Raw genomic sequence first — 15212 nt, forward strand, 5'->3', positions numbered from 1 at the left:
TATTGGTCAGAATTTTTAGTTGAAAGTATTAGAAAATTACTCTGGCTCTCTTAAACAGGAAAATAATTTAGGAGGAGATTCAAAGCTCACAAAATAGCATATGGAAAGAAACAAGAAAGCTCGAAAAGCTAGGTGCTGGAAAAATACATAAGGTCACACTGCAGAAAACCTGTGCTTTAGTTGCTACTGGTATGAGTCTGACCTTAAAATACACACACACATTTTTTAAATCTTTGTGTCATTCTTTCAAACATCCAAGGTGAAGTCATATTGGTTGAGTTTAGCTCACTTTCAAGCCCCTCTCTTTCCCCCAGGTATCAGGGAAAGGATTTCTCTTTTCTCTAAGATTATCCTTACATTAATAATGCAACAGGCAATAATAATGCAATAATTCAAGGTCCATCCTGCTTTCCTAATAAAAGTCAGAGAGCTCAGAGGAAGAGGAGTGTGTCAGTTTCTGAACAGTTGAAAACAAAACAACAACAAAAAAAAATTATAGTGTCTCTTTCATATTTTATCTCTAGGTACCTAATGTTGGGGTAAAGTAGAATATTGTGCTTAGACCAGGCATTAGAAATAGAAAAGAAGGAGGTGCCTTCGTGGCTCAGTCAGTTAAGCTGGATGATCCAACTCTTGATTTTGGCTCAGGTCATGATCTCAGGGTCACATCATGTCCTTGGACTCTGCACTTGGCAGGGAGTCTGCCTGAGTCTCTCTTTCTTCCTCTCCCTCTGCCCCTCCCACACTTGTGCTTTCACACATGCACTCATGCTCCCCACCTCAAAAAAAAAAAAATTTATTTATTTGTTTATTTATTTATTTGCTTGAAAGAAGAAATGGTTGACCTGGAATTATTCCTGGAAGAATACAAATTGATAGGCAAAAAACATACAGACCAGATTTTTGTATCAAAAACATCATGGCCTATTCAAGCAAAAAATTCAGTTTCCCTTTTAGCTTTTTGGCCTCCTGCCAACTACTCACCCTCTGTGACTTTAGTTCTCAGTTGCCAAGTGAGAATGATAATGTCTGGGTCCTAGGTTTGTTGTGAAGATGGAATGAGAGGATGTCTATAGAGCACCCAGCACAGCACACTCACTCACAGTGGCTACTTTTCAAATAATTGTTATTGTCCTGTCCTTCTCTGTAGAAAACCTTCTAACTCCTGAAAAACTCTACCACTGCCCCTCTCTAAAGGGGGCTGCAAATCTCAAGGATGCTGACTGGGTCCATGAGGAGATATAATTGCTGTCAGATTCTCATGCTGTGTGTGGCCCTGTTACTTATGGTGGTCATGTACAGAGACAAAGATTTGTTCTTCATGAAATGGAAGTCATTGATGAGATCACCAAACCTCCTTCATTTCCTGTTCCCCATTCTAGGTACAGTGGCTTCTTATACCAAAAAGAACTTGATTCCTCCTTTCTTACAATTATTTTGTAATTGTCTTTCATCATGGTTTCTCTTGAGTCTTAGGGAGTCTCTTTAGTGTTGAAAACAATAAAGCTATATTAAATAAAAAGAATGATGAAGATCATGTGTATTGAACATTAAAATAATTTTGTAAATATTTGAAGGAAAAATATTGATCATAAAAAGAGATTTCTCAACTTATGCAGTTCATGGGAGAATAATTTTTCTAAAATAGGCTAATTTATTTGAAATTAAAAGAGAAATAAGTTATAAATTAACAGTTGAAGAAGTACAATGGCAATGTCAAAAATAGGTTTTGTTCTAGGAGAGTGTTTCTTAAACGATAGTATGTGTAAGTGTAATCTAGGGAATTGTCAACAGCAGAATTCCCAGTCTCACTCCAATTATTAATTCTGGGGTGGAGCCCAAGAATCCACACTACTAAACATATTCATTGGTGATTTTGATGAGTTGGCCTTAGATGGCTTTTCTCTTTCCCTCTAGAAAGACTGTGGGGAGAAGTTTTAAGCTACTATGGATTTTGCCAAAATAGCAGTGGGTGGTGACCAATGGTTGTAAAGCAGGAGCTCAAACTGGTGGTCAGGCATCAAAACCTGTTCACAGAGGTGTTCTTTCTAACAAAAATAGTTTGTAAAATGTTGTCTATAATGCCCTTAGGCTAAGTTTGCTTCCTTCAGTTAACTGTCGCCTGGCTCATTGGCTTCTGGTATGTAAGTTCGCATGTAAGTGGTACACCTGCCCCTGAGACACTTGTTCATGAGCTCCAAGAATTTGAAGAATCACTCTTTTAAACTGGAGAAAACTCTGAGTGAGGTATTTGGGAACTTCCAAGGGATGATTAAGTATGCTTGGCAAATTTTAATTTGATGAGATCCGCCAAGCTAAGTTCACATTATGAATTCCTTTTCTCCTCAGGTATGACATATTCCAAAGTCAATACAGATTGGTCCCTGCCCGTCTTCCATGATGGCCGGGTTTACTTCTTTGTCCCCTTCTTTGCCAGACTATGAACAGTACCAGGGCAGGAACTGAGTCTTTGTACTTGCCTTGGGCTCAGAGCCCCGCATATCACACAGAATGCGATGGATGCTTAAATATTTGTTGAAACGCAAAAGCAGTAAGGAAGGAAAAGAAGAGAGAGTGAAAGGAAGGATGGGAAGAAAGAAGAAAGAGATGAAGATAATGTGGAAAGGATGAAAAAGAGGAAAGGGGAAAAAAAGGAACAAAGAAGGGAAAACACAGGAGAGAAAGTTAAAAGTGCAGAGACAGGTGTCATCTGCAGAAATGTGACTAATTCGATCCCTTATTTTAGGAAAATACAAGCAATAATATGGACTACTTGAATGTCAGAGTTTATAGATTGAAATCAAATGCAGAATGAGGTGTCTTTGAGCAAATATAGCAACAAGGAGGAGCATTGTCATGTGTTAGCAACAGGCACTGTATTCTCAGATATTGATAGAATTGCCCTAAATTTTGTTTTTCCTTACTCAAGGGGCTTCCTGCCTGTCGGGTTTCCGAAGTAAAAATATTAAATGAGTATCTTGAAAGATTATTTTAAGTTTGTAAGTACTCATAATGTAGCTAAACATACCAAATGAGCATCCACAAAACGCCAAGGCACTATTTATATTTCAATCTAATCATAGTCTTTGTCACAATCTATCATCACAGTCTTCTCCTTGTGTCTGTATTTTTTTCATTGGGAAAAAAAATGGCTTGAAAGAGGGAGAGAAAGTTGTCATCTGTTGCTTTCAGAGAATTAAACTCATTTAAAATTGAGTACTCAGAAATCCTGTTATTTTGTTTGTTGACTTTTGGTATCTTCTTTCTAAAATAAAACATACTCAAAGCATGGTTATTTAAAATCCAAGTGAATTGGAAATCTATAAAGTTGTTTAGACACCATGCTGAGTAAGCTGGGTGAGAGCACTGTGTATTAGAAATACAGGTGCATCGTGGGTTTATGTCCTCATCCAGATCCTCCTGTGATCCTAACGACCCCTCGTATGTCACTTCATTTCCCCGAGACTCAGATTTTCATCTGTGTATTGAGCAAATCTCTCAAACTCAATTTCTAAGAACATGGAATCGACAGTACAGCACTATCAATTAACTGCAGCTCAGCTCCATTTTGCAAAGGCTCTATGTCCTTGGACAGTAACGTAAACTCTCTGGCTCTTATTTTAATCATCTTGAAGTGGACGTTATTCCAAGACTTCGGATGGTTTTTGAGAAATGAGAAACTATATCTAAGATGGCAACAGGCATAGACATTTTTGTTGATAACCCCCGCCTGCTGGGAAATAATCTGTGACTTTTACATCTGACTAAATGAAGAAGAATCAAAGGATCTAGAAGCAGTCATGTTGTCACTAAAAATGGTAGTGCCTTCTCTTTCCCAGTCTCACCTATGAAATGGACCTATTCGAAATTTCTGAGGCAGAAAGCCTCACAACTTTTATCATTGATAACCCATTTATTCCTATGTTCTTAATGTTTATATTCTTGATGTTTGTGTGGGGAAATGAGTAACCTAGATACAAAGCTTGCAAAATGCATCGAGCTACCCAGGGGGCTGTGCAGCAGGACTCCATGGGGAAGATGAAGCATATCCCTGTGATGAAGTTTAAAGAGCAACATCTCAACAAGTACAAATCAATAACCTATAAAGTGAGTGCCTAAGTGCTGAGGGGATCCTTTGGAAAGGTCTCTTCAAAGCAGTAAGATAAACTGAAAGGGTAGTGGTAGCATGCATAAAGAAAGACAAAGAAGACCAAAAGTCAATTACAAAGCACTTAAGGCCAGACCAAGAAGCAAGAAAATAGTTTGTGAATATTCAGATTTCTTCTACTATTTTCAGATTTTATTTTGGTCCCGTTTTGTTTTAAATTCATGGACAACAGTGTTTTATCAACAGGTTCTGTATACCATGCCCCTGCTTGACCTTTCTGAACATTGTCAGAAATTCATTAATAAAATTTAAATCAACATTTTTGAAGTATAATTTACATACAGTATGATGCATTGATTCAAAATTCATTCTTTTGAAGATTTTTTATTTATTTATTTGACAGAAAGAAAGAGATCACATATAGGCAGAGTGAGAGGGAGAAGCAGGCTCCTTACTGAGCAGAGAGCCCAATGCGAGGCTCGATCCCAGGACCCTGGGATGATGACCTGAGCCAAGGGCAGAGGCTTAACCCACTGAGCCACCCAGGTGCCCCCAAAATTCATTTTTAAAAGAATACAATTTCAAAAAAAAAGAGAGAGAGATAGAGAATAGCATTTATATTTGAAAAGGCTTATCCTCAGACAAGTCATCCCAGTAATAAGCCGAGATTCAAAAAACATAAGGAGAAAATAGAAGAAAATTAAACTGTTTGGAAACCATATTGATTTTCGTAAAACTCACTTAATTTCCAGGAGTCTCATTTAAAGGATTTTCTGTCTCTTTTGTTTTCATGTTCCTATTCAATTGCATATTTAAAAAGAGGGAGAGGAGGGAAAAATTTATTTTAAGCATTTTTTTTCATGATGAATGTCAGTCATAGAATAAAGTTTCAAACCGATGTCATAGAATCAGTAGTTCTCAGGAATGCCTCGTGGACTTCTCTTTGAGAAAAACACATGCATTTAATTTTTTGTATTTTATGGATCTTCTTTGAGAAAATACTTGGAATGGGTTATACAAAAATTGCGTGAAGCAACTTGTTGTACAACAGGCCCTACCCCCACCTGTTAAAACAAGAATCTGTGAACTAGGATGTAGATTGCACAGGACTGTATGTGATGCCCAGTACACACACCCCCGGGGAGGGACACTGACTCCATGGTGGATGCCAGAAACATTGGGTACTAATTGGTTCAATTTTTCTGAGCTATTTTGACATTTAGTTGACTTATGGGAAAAAAACCTTCAGAGTGATGCAAAACCATCGCATCCAGTAAAAGCTTTGTATGAGTCAGCTGTATGAATCGGTCATTTTAGATTGTGGCTTTGCCTTTGGCTTATAATGCTGTACTCACTCACAAACTTTATAAAATCCCATGGCCCAGTCATCTAGGAGGAGGATATAAAATAAAGCCAATTATTTTGATTTGGTCCAATGTGACTTCCTTTCTTTGTCACAAAAATATGCCAACTAAATCAGAACAGAATATATGGCAATCATTTTTAGGGGGAAATGTGTGTCTTTTCATTTTGTATCAGGCACCAAATCCCTTACCCAGAACAACTGAGGTACTCTATCCAAGTCTGTGAAATGAGTAAGTAGGTTAATGGATAAGTCAGTGATCGATAGTCAGTGGAAAACCATCAATAAAGAAGGAAATACACAAAACCTACCCCTTCAAAGAAGGGATCAATAGCATTATTTTTGTATAATGAAATAAAACCCCTTTTAGGAAGCAAGTAGTTACACTGATTTACTGACTTTTACTCTTTTTTTTTTCCAATTTATTTATTTTCAGAAAAACAGTATTCATTATTGACTTTTACTCTTTTGTAGTGAGTCGCAGAACTAAAGTTGGAGAAGTCACACCAACAGGCAGGTGCTTCCAGAGCAAGTAGCTTTCAAAATGTTTCCATTTTGGGGGAATCAGTTTGGGAGCTTGGAGATTAGGTTTATAAACACTTCGCTATCGTTAGGTCCCCCAGTGTATGACTTCTTTCAATATCCTGCATGACTGCCAAGAGACCAAAAAAAGATTACACTCATGAGAACAGATTTGTTTTGTAAGGAAATTCTTTTGATCATTTTTAGAGCGTACATAAAGCAGCAAAGAAATAGAATGATTTTTGGCATGAATAAAAACATTTTGCATCCGTAAGTTGACCAAGGTTTTTTTTTTTTTTTTTAAAGATTTTATTTATTTATTTGACAGAGAGAAATCACAAGTAGGCAGAGAGGCAGGCAGAGAGAGAGGGGGGGAAGCAGGCTCCCTGCTGAGCAGAGAGCCCGATGCGGGACTCGATCCCAGGACTCTGAGATCATGACCTGAGCCGAAGGCAGCGGCTTAACCCACTGAGCCACCCAGGCGCCCCAGTTGACCAAGGTTTTAGTTAGCGAATGTCAGAGCGTGGATCAACATACTTGGAACATTCTGGCTTTGAGGGGGGTGTGTGTGTGTGTGTGTCTGTGTGTGTGTGTCTGTGTGTGTGTGTCTGTGTTTGCTAGCAGGGCAGAGCTGGGGAATCTAGGTGTGTGGGTATCTATGTGTGTCACTAATAGCATCGACATTCCTGTTCTGAATTGCAGAACGATCACTTACGATCGTTCACAGGCATGCATGCCTCTCCTTTTAAGGACTGATTTTGAAGCATTGCATTTTAGTCAGAGGTACGCACTTGACGTCAACCTCTTGCCTTCTTACCATTTTTGCTGACATGGCACAAGAGGGTCTCTCACTACTGTGCCTCTTAACAACATCTCTGCATTGACATCTGGGAATAGGTAAAGCTCCAATCACAGGTGCATGAAGCTGTATCATTTTATGGCTTGTTAAAATCAGATTTTGCACGTGTGTCCATGAATCTGCAGCACACAGTCATCCATGCAAGTCCCCCTACAAACTTAGAATGACCTCTCAGCCCTTTCTGTGGCACTCTTTAGAAACTAGTAATAATTCTGGTTTTCTACATGCATAACTAAATTTGTTTGTTGTAGCTAAACAATCTGAGAGTTACTTCTGGGAAGCCCAATAAGCTAATCTGTTCACTAGTGTCCTTCTAAATTTCTGTTGAACGGAATTTTTTGTGTAGAAGGAATGAGGCCAAATTGGAGTTGTTGATTGTGCATGAGTTTTTTTTTTTTTTCTCCTTGAATGGAAATCAAATATGCTTATGAAGTTTAAACAGCATATTTCTTCATATGGACACAAATAGTGAAATATTAGATATGTGGTAGATTGTCCCCAAATTTCCTCATCTATTTACTTTCCTGGGTCATGGGCATTTCCTTTGTGCACAAATTCCTCCTACAATGTTTTCCTATTGGTTACTCCTTTGTAGTCTCTGTCTCCATATGGATAAGGTGGCTGTTGAATTTGCAGCATCTCATATATGCCCCTCAAAGGCCTTTCTCACACACGAGCCTATAGACGTGACGCAAGTTGTATGCAGGGAATGTTGACGCTGGCCAGGGTGTCAGAGCTGACAAAGGAAACTCTCCTTGATCTAAACCATCATGTGGATTCTTCTTTAGCTGCTGATGAGTTTGGCCCTGTTGAACCACACTGCTCAGTTAGACTGCGAGTAGGCTGGGTAGAGACAGAAAAATATTCTGGGTTCTCCAAGTGGTCCCCTACATGAAGGAGACACCATAGAAGATGTGAGTTTTAATATCAGTAATGTTTATTTACACTGACAGCTCGAACAGATCAATAATACTGTTAAGAGGAGCGTGCACTCAGCAAAAACACCTTTTGTAGCACATAAACTTCCGTCTTCTGGCTTTAATGTTTATCAGCATCTTGAGAGGCAGTTATAGCCCCTCGCATACTCCTTTATGATTCCATTATTGATTAAGTAGTGAGGCCTGCTGGACCTAGGACACGGTTCACTATTTTTCAATTAAAATGAAGAAATACCGTGTTTGTTGCAGGTTCACTTCAAGCAGTTGGCGTGTGGGACTCTGAGCGATGCTGCCCGTGACATGATGGGATTACCATGATCAACGACCCAGTTTGGATTTCACCCAGTGGCCAGGAGCTTTGCATGGTGGACAGCAAGGGTTGGATTTTTAAAAAGAGTAAACCAGGTAAGACTGAGGAAGACATCCGATCATTTATCACTTGCTCTCAGGGCTTTCCTGCGTTGCCAAGAGGTATTGAATAATGTATAGCTTTTCTATTTATTTTCTAAGTCCACTGAACAGGTTGTTGAAGAATGGTACTCCCTTGGATTTAGGAGAATGTGTGTCGTAATAATTGAGTCCATTTTTTTTTCTCAAGAGGAGAGAGGAGTTATTTTAAGATACACATAAAGCTATACAAGATATTATGGATTCAGATTAATGCAACAGCCCCAAATTGCAAACTAAGGACTTTTCCCCTTTAAGTAACTCCTCTGAACTGTAATGGGATAAGCAGTTGTACTTTTGAAGATTCTGTAGGGAAAGTGTGGCTGTTTAGTAGTTATATTTTACATGATATAGAAATGTGAGTGTGTCGTTTTATAGTATATGATCTTATAAATATGCCTCAAGGTTACTCTAATTTAGAAGATAATGCCAATTATTCTACCTCATTTCTTTGTATTTATCCCTTTAATTTCTGTTCCTCTAAGTATTATTTAAAATGGTGATACAGTGACATACTTTGGTATTACTGTGGCTCCTAGAATTTACAATGTTATGCTTTTATTCATATATTCTTTTTGCTGCTTTTCTCGCATCCTGGAAACTCTTCTCCACTATTACCCATATTTAGTCAGATCCTCTTTTTTTATTTAAAATTTTATTAACATATAATGTATTATTAGCCCCAGGGGTACAGGTCTGTGAATCGCCAGGTTTACACACTTCATAGCACTCACCACAGCACATACCTTCCCCAGTGTCCTTAACCCAACCCCCCTCTCCCTACCCCCCTCCCCCCAGCAACCCTCAGTTTGTTTCGTGAGATTAAGAGTCTCTTATGGTTTGTCTCCCTCCCGATCCCATTTTGTTTCATTTTTTCCTTCCTTACCCCCCAAACTCCCCACTTTGCCTCTCAAATTCCTGGTCAGAGCTTCTTAACTGTCTTCCTCCTCCATAAGATAATTTGAAGGTGTCATCAGCAAACACCTGGGGGAACCACAAGTTATTCTTGGGCTCTGACTTAAAGACCATCGAAGCTTTTACAGCTTCTCGGAATTTTATGCACCCCAAACAAGATTTTCTCTAAGTTCAATTACAGAAACAGAAAACATAAGTAAACTTCATTAACTGAGAAAAAAAAAAAAAAAGGAGGGTGATTATTCTGTCACTTGACCTCTTTACAAATACAGCTCTCTTACTTTCTTTGACTAAATGGGCCTCAGTCAATAAATTAGAGCTCAACATAATTATTGGATGTAAAAGAGAACTTCTCAAGTGACTGAGAATAATTGATTCTTTAAAGTTTGATAAATATCCCTCCCAATCCCATAATAACTTATTTGTCTCTAAGATGATAATATCAGGTAAGTACAAAACTCAAATAGTCACAGATTTCAAATTTGTTAGAAGGAGTATAGATCACCAGACTCATGGCCCAAACCCTTATTGATGAACTGATTGGTGGACAATTGTCCTGCTTGGTGGCAAGGTTGGTTATCCATACTTAGAAAACTTCTGCTAGTCTGTATCTAAAAGGGACATCAAAATGGGGAATTCGGGGGGAATAAAGCTCAACCTACTTCCAGGCTTTGTAGCATTAAAATCAAGCAACTAATTAAAGCAAGAATGCTTCTTGGTAGACTTACATATTCTTAAATGTTTAAGTCTTAGTCTCTGAGTCCAAAATAAATTTCATCCTGATTGTGTTTACTTCTCTATTTTCAACAAAACTGGGTTGGCTGTTAAACCATCAGACTTAGAAGAAATAGACAAAGGAGAAGGATAAAATTAAATCTATTTTGAAGGTAATCATGTGATAATTCAATTATTAGCACTTATTTATAATGTCACATAGGCAAGAGCTCTCCTCTACTGTGAGATCAGAATTTTTATTCTTTAGAATACTTTATCTTTCTGAATTGTATAGGTTATTAATATAGAAAAAATATACAAGGGCTTTTGATCTGAGTATTATAAAGAAACATAACATCTTTTCTCTTTGGACAGTCTTTTGCAGTGAATCCTGTTGATTAGGAGGTACAGAGATAGTAACTTCCACTGTTTTGTATAAAAACATATGATGTAGAAGGGCCCCAAGAACATAAAAGATTTGACAGTGAATTCATATATTTTCCCAGTTAAAGGTTAACTCTTTAAAAATGAGCAGAAAATTTATACATTATAGCTTTAGAGTTTATATTGGTTTTAAATTCATTTTTGTTCTCTGTTATGAGAAGGGCAGTTGCATTTTTTATATCGATGCATGTTAGCTTTGCCGTAAAGTTAACAGTGTCAAGGCTTCCCAATTCTGCTTCTCAGAAGTTTATAACAAAGCCATAAATATTTGTACTGTTCCTTAGCTTAAAAGCATTTTTTTCTTTCTTAAAGCATTTTAAAAGTAAAGGTTTGCCTAGCTCAGAATTATATTTTTGTATGCTTGTATGTAGAAGCAATATTAAGCTAGAAAGACAAAACATAAAAGATGAAATTTTTAGAAGTACTTCTGATAATAGTGTGCCCCATGGGACGGGATAGGCAGTCTCCAAGGTGGTTCAGGTACACAGCAGCCTCTGTGTATGCAATGTGTCCCCTACTTTCTGCAGAGAGCAAGAGACATTCTTAGCTGTGCAACCTTTCTTAGTTTTGAGGTCTCCTGGAAAAAGAACCTTGAGAACTTAAGGAGGTAGCTGATTCGGTCTAAAAAGTCTTATATGAATCTTTAATACTTTTGGGCTACATATTTATTGACTCTGTGAACATTCTCCAACCCCATGTAAAGCACTAAGTGTCCAGAAACAAATCAACAACCCTCTCTGCTCTGAGTTCATCTCGCAAACTGGAACTGACATGCAACCAGCTCAACTTTAGGGAAAATGAACTAAAAAGTTTAATGATCTATTTCAAACAGAATTCTCCATAAATTAAGATGAGGGGCCGTTAAAACTGATTGTATTAGAAGGTCTTTGAGGCTTAGGAGGCATTTCGGCAGTACAGCTAAAAAGTGGGAAGAATATTAACTAATGGAAAATGGGTATGACAGCATTCTAAGCCCGGGGCACAGTATGGCAAAGCCCACCCTAATGTGAAAATAAATGGTACCTTTGGAGAAGGGAAAGCTGCCTCAGAGAGTCAGAACTCATGCGGGAAGAGGCGGAGCATAGAGGTGGGGGCTGGACCTGAATGTTGTGGAAGCAGGGCGGCAGTGTTATAAATAGGGAGGTCATGTGGTCGAATCTGTGCTTAAAGAAAATGACCCTGGCGTTGGGTGGGGTAGGGGCAAGGAAGGTGGGTGCAGAGCGAAACGATACACTCGGAATAGTCAGTCCCACGAGTACAGAAATGTATTTAGCGCTGTGTCATCAGTGCCTGGAACGGTTCCTGCTCGTCCCTGATTCTGTTCGTCTCGGTTAAACGCTGACTAAATCAGTATCTCTCAGTGATCAACCATAACTTCTACATTTGCAACTTTTTCCTGTTTAGAAATGGTTTGAAAATGCTTCATACAAAGGACGAAAATTTAACTTTCACGTTTTTCATCACATACACGGTTACACACACATGCAATAAACTCTCTGCCAATATGTGTTTGAAATTAAACCTCAGATCCTCTTCCTGAAATTTATGCTTCAATTAAGATGGGGGCAGCTGCTACCCTACTTTATTCCCCTTTTGAGACTTTTATCTCTCAGGCTTTATCCTTCCCTTCATCGTTTTATCATCACATCAATCACTGTTTCTCTCCCTGGGAAGGCAGCGTGCATCACAGGCACATTTTTATGGCTAGAAAGCAACCCTACCCTACTTGACACGTAGTGCTTACTTAAACCTAATTAAGTAATTCTGCTGAAAGTACCATGTCCTTTCCATCACAATGCACATTTGGCCAAAATGATAGGGAATATTTTAAAGTGGTGGAAAATAGCTGGGGAAGGGAGTCCAAAGAAGACACAAGATGAATGAAAGTGAACTTCAGCCCAAGGTTCTTTGACACCATCCTCTAATGAGCTGGGGTGCATTCCCTTTGCTACTGGAAACTCCTCACTCACAGGCTGGCTTTTATCCCAATTATTTTATTGAAAGTTTCCATGGTAGTAAGACTCCCCAGTAGTATACCAGATTCAGTACGTTTTGTATGATTGTATCATCTGTTTTCAGAGAAGTTCTCTTATAGTCTGGGAAAAAACCTGAGAATTTCTTTCTAAATATGCATACTTAAGGAAATAGAGATACGATTCACTAAATGGAATATTCTTGAGACCAAGGCCTTTGTCTTTCTTCTCTGAGACATCAGTTCCAGAGCCACGTCCATTTTCAGTAAACATATCTGATGAGTGAACAAATGAATGAATATCAAAACTTTGTGCTTCTGATCAAAATTGTAACTGCTGTGTTAACAGTAGGAGGTAGATCTCTCCCTTGTTAGCGAGACCAACTGGGCATTTAGTTCTCTTGTCCAGCATCAGATCAAGGGTGTCTTCTTCTCTCATGGCTTCCAATACTACCATTATTTCATAACAGATTTTTAAAATCACCTAATGACAAAATTTTTTAAGGGTATGGAGGATTTAATATAAAGGATCAAGAAAAAAACTTAATGGAAGTCTTGTTGCCTTTATAAGTAAAATATGGTTCTCTTTCACAAAGAATCACAAATCCTAAATTTTTGCTTCTATAGATCTCAAAAGTTTGGGAGAAAGAGGCATGGTATTGTCTCTTTCCATGTTGTTGGGTATGGACTTCTCTGGATAGACGTCACTAGAATACAGCTATCCCAGCAAGCTACCCTTTTTTTTTTTTTTTCCAATTTATTTATTTTCAGAAAACCAGTATTCATTTTTTTTTTCACCACACCCAGTGCTCCATGCAAGCTGTGCCCTCTATAATACCCACCACCTGGTACCCCAACCTCCCACCCCCCCAAGCTACCCTTTTGTATTTCATGAAAGCAGTTTACAGCAAATTATGGTTTTAAATATACTATCACATTTAAAGGCACTGACTTTAAGTGAGGCCTGGATTTGGATCCCAACTCTGACACAAATTCTGTGATCTTGGGCAAGTTTCTTATCATCTGAGACCTGATTCACAATTGGTAACATACACATCTTAATAGCTGCCCCATGTACAATTGTGAGGATTAAATGAGATCGGACATATAAAACACTCAGCAGAATATCAGACACAGTATAAATAAGTTGCTGCTATTATTTATTATTATTGATGATGTTGTTGTTGTTATTTACGATCTACAGAGGTAGCAATTCTGCCCAGACATTCATTTCACCCAAATTTCAAAATATTTTACCCTTGGTCCCTAGAAGGAAATGAGATGTAAAATGCTTAGCAGAATACCTGACATGCCTCATAAACACTCAGTAAGTGTTCGTTGTTGTGGTGCTAGTTATAATGATTAGTTCCTTATATAAGCATTTCTCTTCTTGAGGCTCTTTGAGGAGCTCTTGGGTGCAATCTTTCCATAGCAATGACTTCCCTCTTAGGATAATGGCAGGTCTAGGATTTACGGGTAAGACAGGGCCCTATTTAACCATCTTTTTTTGGTTATATGATAATCATATTGCTTGGTATCTTGGTATTGAGGTGAATAGCATTTTTTTAAAACCCAAGATGACCAGAATGCTTTTTCATACCAAATTATAGTTTTTAGAATCAATAAAACACATTGAAAGCCACTAAAGGAAATATTAACATGTAACTTACGGTAGCAAACAAATCATCCTGATCTGTTGACATAATTCTCTAATTTGGAAATACTACTTTAATATCCACTCATAGAGACTGTCTTTAAAGGTCCCTGACATTAATCAAGCATTATATGTAATTATGCCTTTAACCTTTCCTTTTGTTGCACGTATTTTACAAGAAAGACTGTTATTAATTTTGAAATGAAGATTTAGTATTAAAACTACATTTAACATGGTAAACTAATACTTTAAAAATTAACTGTCACGGTTGGGGCGTACCTGGGTGGCTCAGTGGATTAAGCCTCTGCCTTCAGCGCAGGTCATGATCCCAGGGTCTTGGGATCAAGCCCAGCATCGGGCTCTCTGCTCAGCGGGAGCCTGCATCCCCCTCTCTCTCTGCCTGCTTCTCTGCCTACTTGTGATCTCTCTCTCTCTGTGTCAAATCAATCAATAAATAAAATCTTAAAAAAGAAATTAACTGTCATGGTTAATCTCCCAACACACCACCAGAAACTACGTAAGAGACGAATGGTAATAAATCAGAGACGATTCCGGGCATTTCTGGCCTGTGCTTTGTAGACTCTCTGTTTGGGGTGTCCCCAATCTTGTCAGCCAAAGGCAGGATCTAGATCATCAGCTGAGATGTGAGGGAAGACAAAGTACTATGAAACTGAGGGAGGGGGTATGGCAAATGAATCAATCCGAGGTGAATAAAGGATTCCAGGCTTTGGTAAAGGGCTTTCTAGGGTCAGACTGTGGGTTTCCTCAATGAGCCAGGACCAGAAAGATGCTCGCTCTTCCTTCAGCAGCTTGCTGTCACCCTCAGCGAGGGGCAGAGGAAGCCAGGGGTGGAGAAGAAGGGGATTCTGGGGTGCGCAGTGATGGTACCCTGGCGGGATGGGCCGTGCAGTTAAACGGGCAGTCAGGCAGAGTCCTGCTCCGGGGTTAACAGCTTGCTACAATGTGTGCAGTGGTTTTACACAGAGTGGCGGGAAATCCCTGAGTGAGTACAGGGAACATTTCGTTAGAAGGGATTTATTTATTCTAAGGAGAGGATTTAGCATGAAATCAAGGTACTACAGGAGATAAACAATCTTTACAAAGTCTCTTCTGCTGTAGTATGAACCAAAGGAAACAATGTTCCTTTCTGTTGAGTCCAACATGACAATAGGGATGAACTAATAATGAGAGCCACCCTAAATTGAATTTCAGGATCAGTATAGGTCTTTTATATCAATAACCCTGAAAGAGAGACATTGTCTTACACATATTCAAG

At 38.6% G+C, this 15212-nt stretch overlaps 1 protein-coding gene across 3 annotated transcripts in view; it reads left to right on the top strand.

The window, feature by feature from the left end:
- The window catches only part of LINGO2 (leucine rich repeat and Ig domain containing 2), a 1191160-nt gene that overhangs the window by 863359 nt on the left and 312589 nt on the right, over window positions 1–15212 (top strand). For all 3 annotated transcript variants that reach the window (XM_044265545.1, XM_044265546.1, XM_044265547.1), the window contains one exon: window positions 8040–8195. The gene's annotated coding sequence lies outside the window, so the exon portion shown is untranslated. The remainder of the gene's footprint in view (window positions 1–8039; window positions 8196–15212) is intronic.

This window comes from Neovison vison, chromosome 9 (genome assembly GCF_020171115.1).
Source record: "Neovison vison isolate M4711 chromosome 9, ASM_NN_V1, whole genome shotgun sequence".
Classification (NCBI taxonomy): domain Eukaryota; kingdom Metazoa; phylum Chordata; class Mammalia; order Carnivora; family Mustelidae; genus Neogale; species Neogale vison.